The sequence below is a fragment of the Scyliorhinus torazame genome, chromosome 2, assembly GCF_047496885.1.
Source record: "Scyliorhinus torazame isolate Kashiwa2021f chromosome 2, sScyTor2.1, whole genome shotgun sequence".
Lineage (NCBI taxonomy): Eukaryota > Metazoa > Chordata > Chondrichthyes > Carcharhiniformes > Scyliorhinidae > Scyliorhinus > Scyliorhinus torazame.
Window position 1 is genome coordinate 292,260,494 of NC_092708.1, and position 12,964 is coordinate 292,273,457.

The 12,964-nt window shown below is 52.7% G+C and overlaps 1 protein-coding gene across 6 annotated transcripts in view; it reads left to right on the forward strand.

Moving 5' to 3' along the window:
• The window catches only part of akap6 (A kinase (PRKA) anchor protein 6), a 1,059,704-nt gene that overhangs the window by 568,588 nt on the left and 478,152 nt on the right, over nucleotides 1-12,964 (forward strand). The gene's annotated exons all lie outside the window — the stretch shown is intronic.

Below are 12,964 nucleotides of genomic sequence, written 5' to 3' on the forward strand. Positions count from 1 at the left end.
ACCTACACCAATCCCCAGCCTCAAACCTACATCAACCCCGAGTCTCAAACCTACACCAACTCCCAGTCTCAACTTACACCAACCCCCAGCCTCAAACCTACACCAACCCCCAATCTCTAGCCGACACCAACTCCCAGTCTCAAACCTACACCAACCCCCAGTCTCAAACCTACACCAACCCCCAGTCTCAAATCTACACCAACCCCCACCCCAAATCTACACTAATACCCAGCCTCAAACCTACACCAACCCCCAGTCTCAAACCTACACCAACCCCCAATCTCTAGCCGACACCAACTCCCAGTCTCAAACCTACACCAACCCCCAGTCTCAAATCTACACCAACCCCCACCCCAAACCTACACCAACTACCAGTCTCAAACCTACACCAACCCCCAGCCTCACACCTACACCAACCCCCAGTCTCAAACCTACACCAACTCCCAGCCTCAAACCTACACCAACCCAGCCTCAAACCTACACCAACTCCCAGTCTCAAACCTCCACCAACCCCCAACCTCAAACCTACACCAACCCCCTGTCTCAAACCTACACCAAACCCCAGTCTCAAACCTACACCAGCTCCCAGTCTTGAGCCGACACCAATCTCCCATCTCAAACCTACATCAACCCCCCCATCTCAAACCTACACCAACCCCCAGCCTCAAACCTACACCAATCCCCAGCCTCAAACCTACACCAATCACCAGCCTCAAACCTACACCAACCCCCAGTCTCAAATCTACACCAAACACCAGCCTCAAACCTACACCAATCTCCCATCTCAAACCTACACCAACCCCCCCATCTCAAACCTACACCAACCCCCAGCCTCAAACCTACACCAATCCCCAGCCTCAAACCTACACCAATCACCAGCCTCAAATCTACACCAATCACCAGCCTCAAACCTACACCAACCCCCAGCCTCAAACCTACACCAATCCCTAGCCTCAAACCTACACCAATCACCAGCCTCAAACCTACACCAATCCCCAGCCTCAAACCTACACGAACCCCCAGTCTCAAATCTACACCAAATCCCAGTCTCAAACCTACACCAGCTCCCAGTCTCAAACCTACACCAATCCCCCATCTCAAACCTACACCAACCCCCAACCTCAAACCTACACCAATCACCAGCCTCAAACCTACACCAACCCCCGTTTCAAACATACACCAACCCCCAGCCTCAAACTTACACCAACCCCCAGCCTCAAACCTACACCAACTCCCAGTCTCAAACCTACACCAATCCCCAGCCTCAAACCTACACCAACTCCCAGTCTCAAACCTACACCAATCCCCAGCCTCAAACCTACACCAACTCCCAGTCTCAAACCTACACCAATCCCCAGCCTCAAACCTACACCAACTCCCAGTCTCAAACCTACACCAAACCCCAGCCTCAAATCTACACCAAACCCCCAGTCTCAAACCTACACCAACCCCCAGTCTCAAATCTGCACCAAACCCCAGGCTCAAACCTACACCAGCTCCCAGCCTCAAACCTACAACAAACCCCCAGTCTCAAACCTACACCAAACTCCAGTCTCAAACCTACACCAACCTCCCTGTCTCGAGCCGACACCAATCTCCCATCTCAAACCTACACCAATCCCCAACCTCAAACCTACACCAACCCCCAGTCTCAAACCTACACCGATCCCCAACCTCAAACCTACACCAACCCCCAGTCTCAAACCTACACCAAACTCCAGTCTCAAACCTACACCAACCTCCCTGTCTCGAGCCGACACCAATCTCCCATCTCAAACCTACACCAATCCCCAACCTCAAACCTACACCAACCCCCAGTCTCAAACCTACACCAACCCCCAACCTCAAACCTACACCAATCACCAGCCTCAAACCTACACCAACCCCCGTTTCAAACATACACCAACCCCCAGCCTCAAACTTACACCAACCCCCAGCCTCAAACCTACACCAACTCCCAGTCTCAAACCTACACCAACCCCCAGCCTCAAACCTACACCAAGCCCAGTCTCAAACCTACACCAACTTCCAGTCTCAAACTTACACCAACCCCCAGCCTCAAACCTACACCAACCCCCAATCTCTAGCCGACACCAACTCCCAGCCTCAAACCTACACCAACCCCCAGTCACAAATCTACACCAACCCCCACCCCAAACCTACACTAATACCCAGCCTCAAACCTACACCAACCCCCAGTCTCAAATCTACACCAACCCCCACCCCAAACCTACACTAATACCCAGCCTCAAACCTACACCAACCCCCCGTCTCAAACCTACACCAACCCCCAGCCTCACACCTACACCAACCCCCAATCTCGAGCCGACACCAACCCCCAGCCTCAAACCTACACCAACTCCCAGTCTCAAATCTCCACCAATCCCCAATCTCAAACCTCCACCAACCCCCAGTTTCAAACCTACACCAACCCCCAGCCTCAAACCGACAGCAACCCCCAGCCTCAAACCGACAGCAACCCCCAGCCTCAAACCTACACCAACCCCCAGTTTCAAACCTACACTAATCCCCAGCCTCAAACCTACACCAACCCCCAGTCTCAAACCTACACCAACCCCCACCCCAAACCTACACTAATCCCCAGCCTCAAACCTACAGCAATCCCCAGTCTCAAAGCTACACCAATCCCCACCCCAAATTTACACTAATCCCCAGCCTTAAACCTGCACCAACCCCCTGTCTCGAGCCGATACCAATCCTCTGTACCAAGCCTACACCAACCCCCAGCCTCAAACCTACACCAACCCCCAACCTCAAACCTACACCAATCCCCTGTCTCAAACCTACACTAATCCTCTGTACCAAGCCTACACCAACCCCCAGCCTCAAACATACACCAACCCCCAGTCTCAAACCTGCACCAACCCCTAGTCTCGAGCCGATACCAATCCCCCATCTCAAACCTACACCAACCCCCAACCTCAAACCTACACCAACCCCCAGCCTCAAAACTACACCAATCCCCAGTCCCAAACCTATACAAATCCCCAGTCCCAAGCCTACACCAACCCTCACCCTCAAACCTACACCAAACCCCAGTCTCAAACCTGCACCAACACCCAGTCTCGAGCCGATACCAATCTCCCATCTCAAACCTACACCAAACCCCAGTCTCAAACCTACACCAACCCCCAGTCTCAAACCTACACCAATCCCCCGTCACAAACCTACACCATTCCCCAGTCTCAAACCTACAACAACCCCGAGTCTCAAACCTACAGCAACTCCCAGTCTCGAGCCGATACCTATCTCCCATCTCAAACCTACACCAACCCCCAACCTCAAACCTACACCAACCCCCGTCACAAACCTACACCAACCCCCAGTCTCAAACCTACAGCAACCCCCAGTCTCAAACCTACACCAAACCCCAGTCTCAAACCTACACCAGCTCCCAGCCTCAAACCTACACCAAACCCCCAGTCTCGAGCCGACACCAGCTCCCATCTCAAACCTACACCAACCCCCCCGTCTCAAACCTACACCAACCGCCAGCCTCAAACCTACACCAATCCCCAGTCTCAAACCTACACCAACACCCAGTCTGAAACCTACACCAAACCCCCCGTTTCAAACCTACACCAACACCCAGTCTCAAACCTACACCAAACCCCAGTCTCAAACCTACACCAGCTCCCAGCCTCAAACCTACAACAAACCCCCAGTCTCGAGCCGACCCCAATCTCCCATCTCAAACCTACACCGATCCCCAACCTCAAACCTACACCAACCCCCAGTCTCTAACCTACACCAACCCCCAGCCCCAAACCTACACCAAACCCCAGTCTCAAACCTACACCAGCTCCCAGCCTCAATCCTGCACCAACCTCCCAGTCTCGAGCCGACACCAATCCCCCATCTGAAACCTACACCAACCCCCCGTCTCAAACCTACACCAACCCCCAGCCTCAAATCTCCACCAATCCCCAATATCAAACCTGCACCAATCACCAGCCTCAAACCTACACCAATTCCGTCTCAAACATACACCAACCCCCAGCCTTAAACCTACACCAACCCCCAGCCTCAAACCTACACCAATCCCCAGTCTCAAACCTACAGCAACCCCCACCCCAAATCTACACTAATCCCCAGCCTTACACCTACACCAACTCCCCGTCTCAAATCTACACCAACCCCCAGCCTCAAACCTACAGCAATCCCCAGTCTCAAACCTACACCAACCCCCTGCCTCACACCTACACCAACCCCCAGTTTCAAACCTACACCAACCCCCAGTTTCAAACCTACACCAACCCCCAGCCTCAAACCTACAGCAACCCCCAGCCTCAAACCTACACCAACCCCCAGTCTCAAACCTACACCAACCCCCCGTCTCATACCTACACCAACCCCCAGCCTCAAACCTACACCAATCCCCAGTCTCTAACCTACATCAACCCCCAGACTCAAACCTACACCAAACCCCCAGTCTCAAACCTACACCAGCTCCCAACCTCAATCCTACACCAACCTCCCAGTCTCGAGCCGACATCAATCTCCCGTCTCAAACCTACACCAACCCCCCGTCTCAAACCTACACCAACCCCCAGCCTCAAATCTACACCAATCCCCAGCCTCAAACCTACACCAACCCCCAGCCTCAAACCTACACCAACCCCCAGCCTCACACCTACACCAACCCCCGTCTCAAACATACACCAACCCCCAGCCTCAAACCTACACCAACCCCCGTCTCAAACATACACCAACCCCGTCTCAAACCTACACCAACCCCCAGCCTCAAACCTACACCAACCCCCAGTCTCAAACCTACACCAAACCCCAGTCTCAAACCTACACCAACTCCCAGTCTCAAACCTACACCAAACCCCAGTCTCTATCCTACATCAACCCCCAGACTCAAACCTACACCAAACCCCCAGTCTCAAACCTACACCAGCTCCCAACCTCAATCCTACACCAACCTCCCAGTCTCGAGCTGACATCAATCTCCCGTCTCAAACCTACACCAACCCCCCGTCTCAAACCTACACCAACCGCCAGCCTCAAACCTACACCAATCCCCAGTCTCAAACCTACACCAACACCCAGTCTGAAACCTACACCAAACCCCCCGTTTCAAACCTACACCAACACCCAGTCTCAAACCTACACCAAACCCCAGTCTCAAACCTACACCAGCTCCCAGCCTCAAACCTACAACAAACCCCCAGTCTCGAGCCGACCCCAATCTCCCATCTCAAACCTACACCGATCCCCAACCTCAAACCTACACCAACCCCCAGTCTCTAACCTACACCAACCCCCAGCCCCAAACCTACACCAAACCCCAGTCTCAAACCTACACCAGCTCCCAGCCTCAATCCTGCACCAACCTCCCAGTCTCGAGCCGACACCAATCCCCCATCTGAAACCTACACCAACCCCCCGTCTCAAACCTACACCAACCCCCAGCCTCAAATCTCCACCAATCCCCAATATCAAACCTGCACCAATCACCAGCCTCAAACCTACACCAATTCCGTCTCAAACATACACCAACCCCCAGCCTTAAACCTACACCAACCCCCAGCCTCAAACCTACACCAATCCCCAGTCTCAAACCTACAGCAACCCCCACCCCAAATCTACACTAATCCCCAGCCTTAAACCTACACCAACCCCCAGTCTCAAACCTACACCAACTCCCCGTCTCAAATCTACACCAACCCCCAGCCTCAAACCTACAGCAATCCCCAGTCTCAAACCTACACCAACCCCCTGCCTCAAACCTACACCAGCCCCCAGCCTCAAACCTACACCAACCCCCAGTCTCAAACCTACACCAACTCCCCGTCTCAAATCTACACCAACCCCCAGCCTCAAACCTACAGCAATCCCCAGTCTCAAACCTACACCAACCCCCTGCCTCACACCTACACCAACCCCCAGTTTCAAACCTACACCAACCCCCAGTTTCAAACCTACACCAACCCCCAGCCTCAAACCTACAGCAACCCCCAGCCTCAAACCTACACCAAACCCCCAGTCTCAAACCTACACCAACCCCCAGCCTCACACCTACACCAACCCCCAGTTTCAAACCTACACCAACCCCCTGCCTCACACCTACACCAGCTCCCAGCCTCAAACCTACAACAAACCCCCAGTCTCGAGCCGACCCCAATCTCCCATCTCAAACCTACACCGATCCCCAACCTCAAACCTACACCAACCCCCAGTCTCTAACCTACACCAACCCCCAGCCCCAAACCTACACCAAACCCCAGTCTCAAACCTACACCAGCTCCCAGCCTCAATCCTGCACCAACCTCCCAGTCTCGAGCCGACACCAATCCCCCATCTGAAACCTACACCAACCCCCCGTCTCAAACCTACACCAACCCCCAGCCTCAAATCTCCACCAATCCCCAATATCAAACCTGCACCAATCACCAGCCTCAAACCTACACCAATTCCGTCTCAAACATACACCAACCCCCAGCCTTAAACCTACACCAACCCCCAGCCTCAAACCTACACCAATCCCCAGTCTCAAACCTACAGCAACCCCCACCCCAAATCTACACTAATCCCCAGCCTTACACCTACACCAACTCCCCGTCTCAAATCTACACCAACCCCCAGCCTCAAACCTACAGCAATCCCCAGTCTCAAACCTACACCAACCCCCTGCCTCACACCTACACCAACCCCCAGTTTCAAACCTACACCAACCCCCAGTTTCAAACCTACACCAACCCCCAGCCTCAAACCTACAGCAACCCCCAGCCTCAAACCTACACCAACCCCCAGTCTCAAACCTACACCAACCCCCCGTCTCATACCTACACCAACCCCCAGCCTCAAACCTACACCAATCCCCAGTCTCTAACCTACATCAACCCCCAGACTCAAACCTACACCAAACCCCCAGTCTCAAACCTACACCAGCTCCCAACCTCAATCCTACACCAACCTCCCAGTCTCGAGCCGACATCAATCTCCCGTCTCAAACCTACACCAACCCCCCGTCTCAAACCTACACCAACCCCCAGCCTCAAATCTACACCAATCCCCAGCCTCAAACCTACACCAACCCCCAGCCTCAAACCTACACCAACCCCCAGCCTCACACCTACACCAACCCCCGTCTCAAACATACACCAACCCCCAGCCTCAAACCTACACCAACCCCCGTCTCAAACATACACCAACCCCGTCTCAAACCTACACCAACCCCCAGCCTCAAACCTACACCAACCCCCAGTCTCAAACCTACACCAAACCCCAGTCTCAAACCTACACCAACTCCCAGTCTCAAACCTACACCAAACCCCAGTCTCTATCCTACATCAACCCCCAGACTCAAACCTACACCAAACCCCCAGTCTCAAACCTACACCAGCTCCCAACCTCAATCCTACACCAACCTCCCAGTCTCGAGCTGACATCAATCTCCCGTCTCAAACCTACACCAACCCCCCGTCTCAAACCTACACCAACCGCCAGCCTCAAACCTACACCAATCCCCAGTCTCAAACCTACACCAACACCCAGTCTGAAACCTACACCAAACCCCCCGTTTCAAACCTACACCAACACCCAGTCTCAAACCTACACCAAACCCCAGTCTCAAACCTACACCAGCTCCCAGCCTCAAACCTACAACAAACCCCCAGTCTCGAGCCGACCCCAATCTCCCATCTCAAACCTACACCGATCCCCAACCTCAAACCTACACCAACCCCCAGTCTCTAACCTACACCAACCCCCAGCCCCAAACCTACACCAAACCCCAGTCTCAAACCTACACCAGCTCCCAGCCTCAATCCTGCACCAACCTCCCAGTCTCGAGCCGACACCAATCCCCCATCTGAAACCTACACCAACCCCCCGTCTCAAACCTACACCAACCCCCAGCCTCAAATCTCCACCAATCCCCAATATCAAACCTGCACCAATCACCAGCCTCAAACCTACACCAATTCCGTCTCAAACATACACCAACCCCCAGCCTTAAACCTACACCAACCCCCAGCCTCAAACCTACACCAATCCCCAGTCTCAAACCTACAGCAACCCCCACCCCAAATCTACACTAATCCCCAGCCTTAAACCTACACCAACCCCCAGTCTCAAACCTACACCAACTCCCCGTCTCAAATCTACACCAACCCCCAGCCTCAAACCTACAGCAATCCCCAGTCTCAAACCTACACCAACCCCCTGCCTCAAACCTACACCAGCCCCCAGCCTCAAACCTACACCAACCCCCAGTCTCAAACCTACACCAACTCCCCGTCTCAAATCTACACCAACCCCCAGCCTCAAACCTACAGCAATCCCCAGTCTCAAACCTACACCAACCCCCTGCCTCACACCTACACCAACCCCCAGTTTCAAACCTACACCAACCCCCAGTTTCAAACCTACACCAACCCCCAGCCTCAAACCTACAGCAACCCCCAGCCTCAAACCTACACCAAACCCCCAGTCTCAAACCTACACCAACCCCCAGCCTCACACCTACACCAACCCCCAGTTTCAAACCTACACCAACCCCCTGCCTCACACCTACACCAACCCCCAGCCTCAAACCTACACCAAATCCCCAGTCTCAAACCTACACCAACCCCCAGCCTCACACCTACACCAAATCCCCAGTTTCAAACCTACACCAACCCCCAGTTTCAAACCTACACCAACCCCCAGCCTCAAACCTACAGCAACCCCCAGTCTCAAACCTACACCAACCCCCAGTTTCAAACCTACACCAACCCCCAGTTTCAAACCTACACCAACCCCCAGCCTCAAACCTACACCAACCCCCAGCCTCAAACCTACACCAATCCCCAGCCTCAAACCTTCACCAACCCCCAGTTTCAAACCTACACCAACCCCCAGTCTCAAACCTACACCAACCCCCAGTCTCTAACCTACATCAACCCCCAGACTCAAACCTACACCAAACCCCCAGTCTCAAACCTACACCAGCTCCCAACCTCAATCCTACACCAACCTCCCAGTCTCGAGCCGACATCAATCTCCCGTCTCAAACCTACACCAACCCCCCGTCTCAAACCTACACCAACCCCCAGCCTCAAATCTACACCAATCCCCAGCCTCAAACCTACACCAACCCCCAGCCTCACACCTACACCAACCCCCGTCTCAAACATACACCAACCCCCAGCCTCAAACCTCCACCAACCCCCGTCTCAAACCTACACCAACTCCCAGTCTCAAACCTACACCAAACCCCAGTCTCAAACCTACACCAAACCCCAGTCTCAAACCTACACCAACTCCCAGTCTCAAACCTACACCAACCCCCGTCTCAAACATACACCAACCCCCGTCTCAAACCTACACCAACCCCCAGCCTCAAACCTACACCAACCCCCAGTCTCAAACCTACACCAAACCCCAGTCTCAAACCTACACCAACTCCCAGTCTCAAACCTACACCAAACCCCAGTCTCTATCCTACATCAACCCCCAGACTCAAACCTACACCAACCCCCAGCCTCAAACCTACACCAATCCCCTGTCTCAAACCTACACTAATCCTCTGTCCCAAGCCTACACCAACCCCCAGCCTCAAACATACACCAACCCCCAGCCTCAAACCTGCACCAACCCCTAGTCTCGAGCCGATACCAATCCCCCATCTCAAACCTACACCAACCCCCAACCTCAAACCTACACCAACCCCCAGCCTCAAACCTACACTAATCCCCAGTCCCAAACCTATACAAATCCCCAGTCCCAAGCCTACACCAACCCCCGCCCTCAAACCTACACCAAACCCCTGTCTCAAACCTGCACCAACACCCAGTCTCGAGCCGATACCAATCTCCCATCTCAAACCTACACCAACCCCCATTCTCAAACCTACACCAATCCCCCGTCACAAACCTACACCATACCCCAGTCTCAAACCTACAGCAACCCCGAGTCTCAAACCCCCACCAACCCCCAGTCCCAAACCTACAGCAACCCCCAGTCTCAAACCTGCACCAACCCCCAGTCTCGAGCCGATACCAATCTCCCATCTCAAACCTACACCAACCCCCAACCTCAAACCTACAGCAACCCCCAGTCCCAAACCTACACTAATCCCCAGTCCCAAGCCTATACCAAGAGGTTCTCCGTATTCACAATGAGAAATTGTGGATTAGACTGAGCAGGGCAATGATTTGTCTCGCAAGAGTTAATTTATTTGCCCTTCAGAGTTAAATTATTTGGGAGATTGTTACTAGTCGTTGCAAAGCTAGTTTAAGTTTATTTTGGGGTGGGATAATTGCCACATGATGTGAAATTAGACCTCAAAGCTCATTTTGGGAATAAGAATGACTTTGGAATAATAACGAAAATTAGCAGAAACAGCAGTCATAGAGATATTTCCATAACATCTTGTTTAACTGAACATGGTAGCTCTTATTGGTTTTACCTTCAGGCACGTTAACATGAATAAAAGTTTAATGAAAACATGTTGGGCGGGATTCTCTATTGGCTGACGCTGAAATCAGGAAGCACGATTCGGCGGAGAATAGGTTCCGACACCAAAATCGCAGGGGGCGCCAATCTGACGCCAAATCATAATTCTCTGTCACCTCGACAGCGGTGTCAATGCGGCCCTGAATGTACATACAGTAAACAGCGTTTGCATATCATTAGCAGGCCTGACCTGTTATTCTCCGGGGCCACCGGGATTCTCCTGTTCTGATGGGCCGGGTTCCTAACGGTGCGCTTCACTTGTGCTCTTAAAATTTGTGAAACTGCCGTCATGGCTGCTGAGGGGGAGAGCGGGAGTACAGAAAGTGTCCAACATCGCCATAGTTTTCTGACAGTTGTGCCGCTGGGCTTCTGCCAGGGCCGGGGGGAGTAACGGCGGGCGGGCCACGAGGCGGGCTGTGGGGTTGGCGAGGATGGGCGTGGAACACCATTGCTGTAGCCGGAAATGCAGCTGCGCATGCTACTGACAGCCCACTGTGAACTTAGGGCCATGGGTTGTAGAGGTGCCACCCCCCCTAGGTGCCCTCGGCCCCAGGCGACCCATCAGCTGTTTGGGCATGCCCCAGCACAGCCAGTGCCATCTGGTTGGCTGGGATGAGTGTGTGTGGGGATTGTAACGTGTATATGCAGCTGCAGCTTGTCAGCCTCCCGAATGTCAATGTCAGACCGGGCGAATACTGCACTGTTTTTCATTGGAATCGTTGTGTTCCACTTGGCTTCAGTGCTAGCCCCTCCACAGTCACTGAACCAGTCCAGGTTCGGCGCCAGTTTTGCTGTTGTAAAAGTCCACACATCCTGCCCTGCCGTCAACACTTAGGGCTGGATTGTCTGCAGCCCCACGCCGAAATCGCGTTTGGCGCGGGGGCGGCGAATCCACTTTTATGACAGGATCGGGCCCGGCGCTGGTCCCGCGATTCTCCGTTTGCTGGAGAATCGCTCCCGCGCGAATTACACAGCGTGGCTGGGGGGCCATTGCCATGGGCCCTCGCCATGGGCCCTCCCAGCGATGCTCTGGTCCCAACCGGCCGAATTACCGACCGTGTGGTTCTAACCACGTCTGGCCAGTCGGGACACACGTGCGGCGACTGCAGACTCAGTCTGGTGGGGGCGGGGGGATCAAATACTGGGATGGGGGGGGGGCCTTATGGGCGGCCGAGGCAATGATAGGGCAGGATAGATGAGCGGTGCGGGGCAAATCGTTGGGACCTTGTTAGTTGGTCCAGGTCTGTCGGCTGAGTCCGCCATCACGTTCAGCTCGGCAGCCGGAGGCCACCGCCGTGCGCATGCGCGGACTTTAAACCGAAAGCGCGAGGGCCTGTTTGGGCAGCTGAAGCTGCGAGAAGTACTCCGGGGCTCTGCCAGCCCCCTGCAGGTAGGAGAATCGCTGCAAATTCTTTTATGGAAACTCTGGCGTGAAATGCCAGCCTTTTTACACCAGCGTGGGGGACATACCCCATTTTTGGAGAATCCAGCCCTTAGTCTCGGAAATGGACAATCCAGCCTGTTGTTTCCAATATTGTCTCTGTTTCCATATGTGGCATTAAACGTCCAATGCCATGCCTAACTGGTTATATTTCAGGTGGTGTTGAGGCTAATTGTTGCATCACAAACAAAGAAGTGCTCATATTCACCCTGCCGATTGAATATAAACATTCCTACAAGACCAAAAGTGTAGGAATGCTTTTACTAATAATTAAATTGATTGGCAATTGAAATAAATTTCCTCACCCTTGTATTTAAAAAGTACAAACAAAAATCACAAATCAGTTCAGTTTTGACACAGTCTACAATTAACTGAAGTGTAGGAATTATTGTGGCTAACCTGCCCGAGAGCAAGCTGAATGGATCAAGTGTAATGTTAGTTTTACACTTTGCTGGATTTTACTCTGTAAAGTCAGTAGAGAGTGATATTGAGCAGAGCATTCCATTTCATCGCATTGGGCTCCTTGCTGGTGAGTTTGGTTAAAATTAACTCATTATGTCCTATCCTACAGAACTTCACTCTTCAATCAAGGTTGTATTAGAGGTTATAGAAAATGTAATTTCAAATGTGAAACTATATTTCAAAATATGACAATGTGCTCTCACCTACTGTTCTTCTGTTGTTATATTGAGATAAAACATGATTGAAGATGCAACTCAATTGCTGTCAGTCCCTGCTGAGAACCAATTTGAAGCCAGCCCAGAGCAAAAGATGAAAGTGTTTTCTCCGAGTCCTAGATGATTGTGAAGGCTGTAAATTAATGTATTTCTTAGAGTCACAATCTTCTAAGTCAGCACAGTCTATATCAATCTAAGCATTGTAACTAATCTGATAGTTTGAGACCCTAAAGACCCAATTCCAAGAGATTGAAATGCTGTATTGATTAGTTCAGCAGGGGAGCTGTTCAGCAGTGAGGGTTGAGGCAAATCGTTGAAGCAGTGTCAACACAGCATTGAACTAATTGGTGCTATTCCTCACCTGGAACCATCCTTGTTG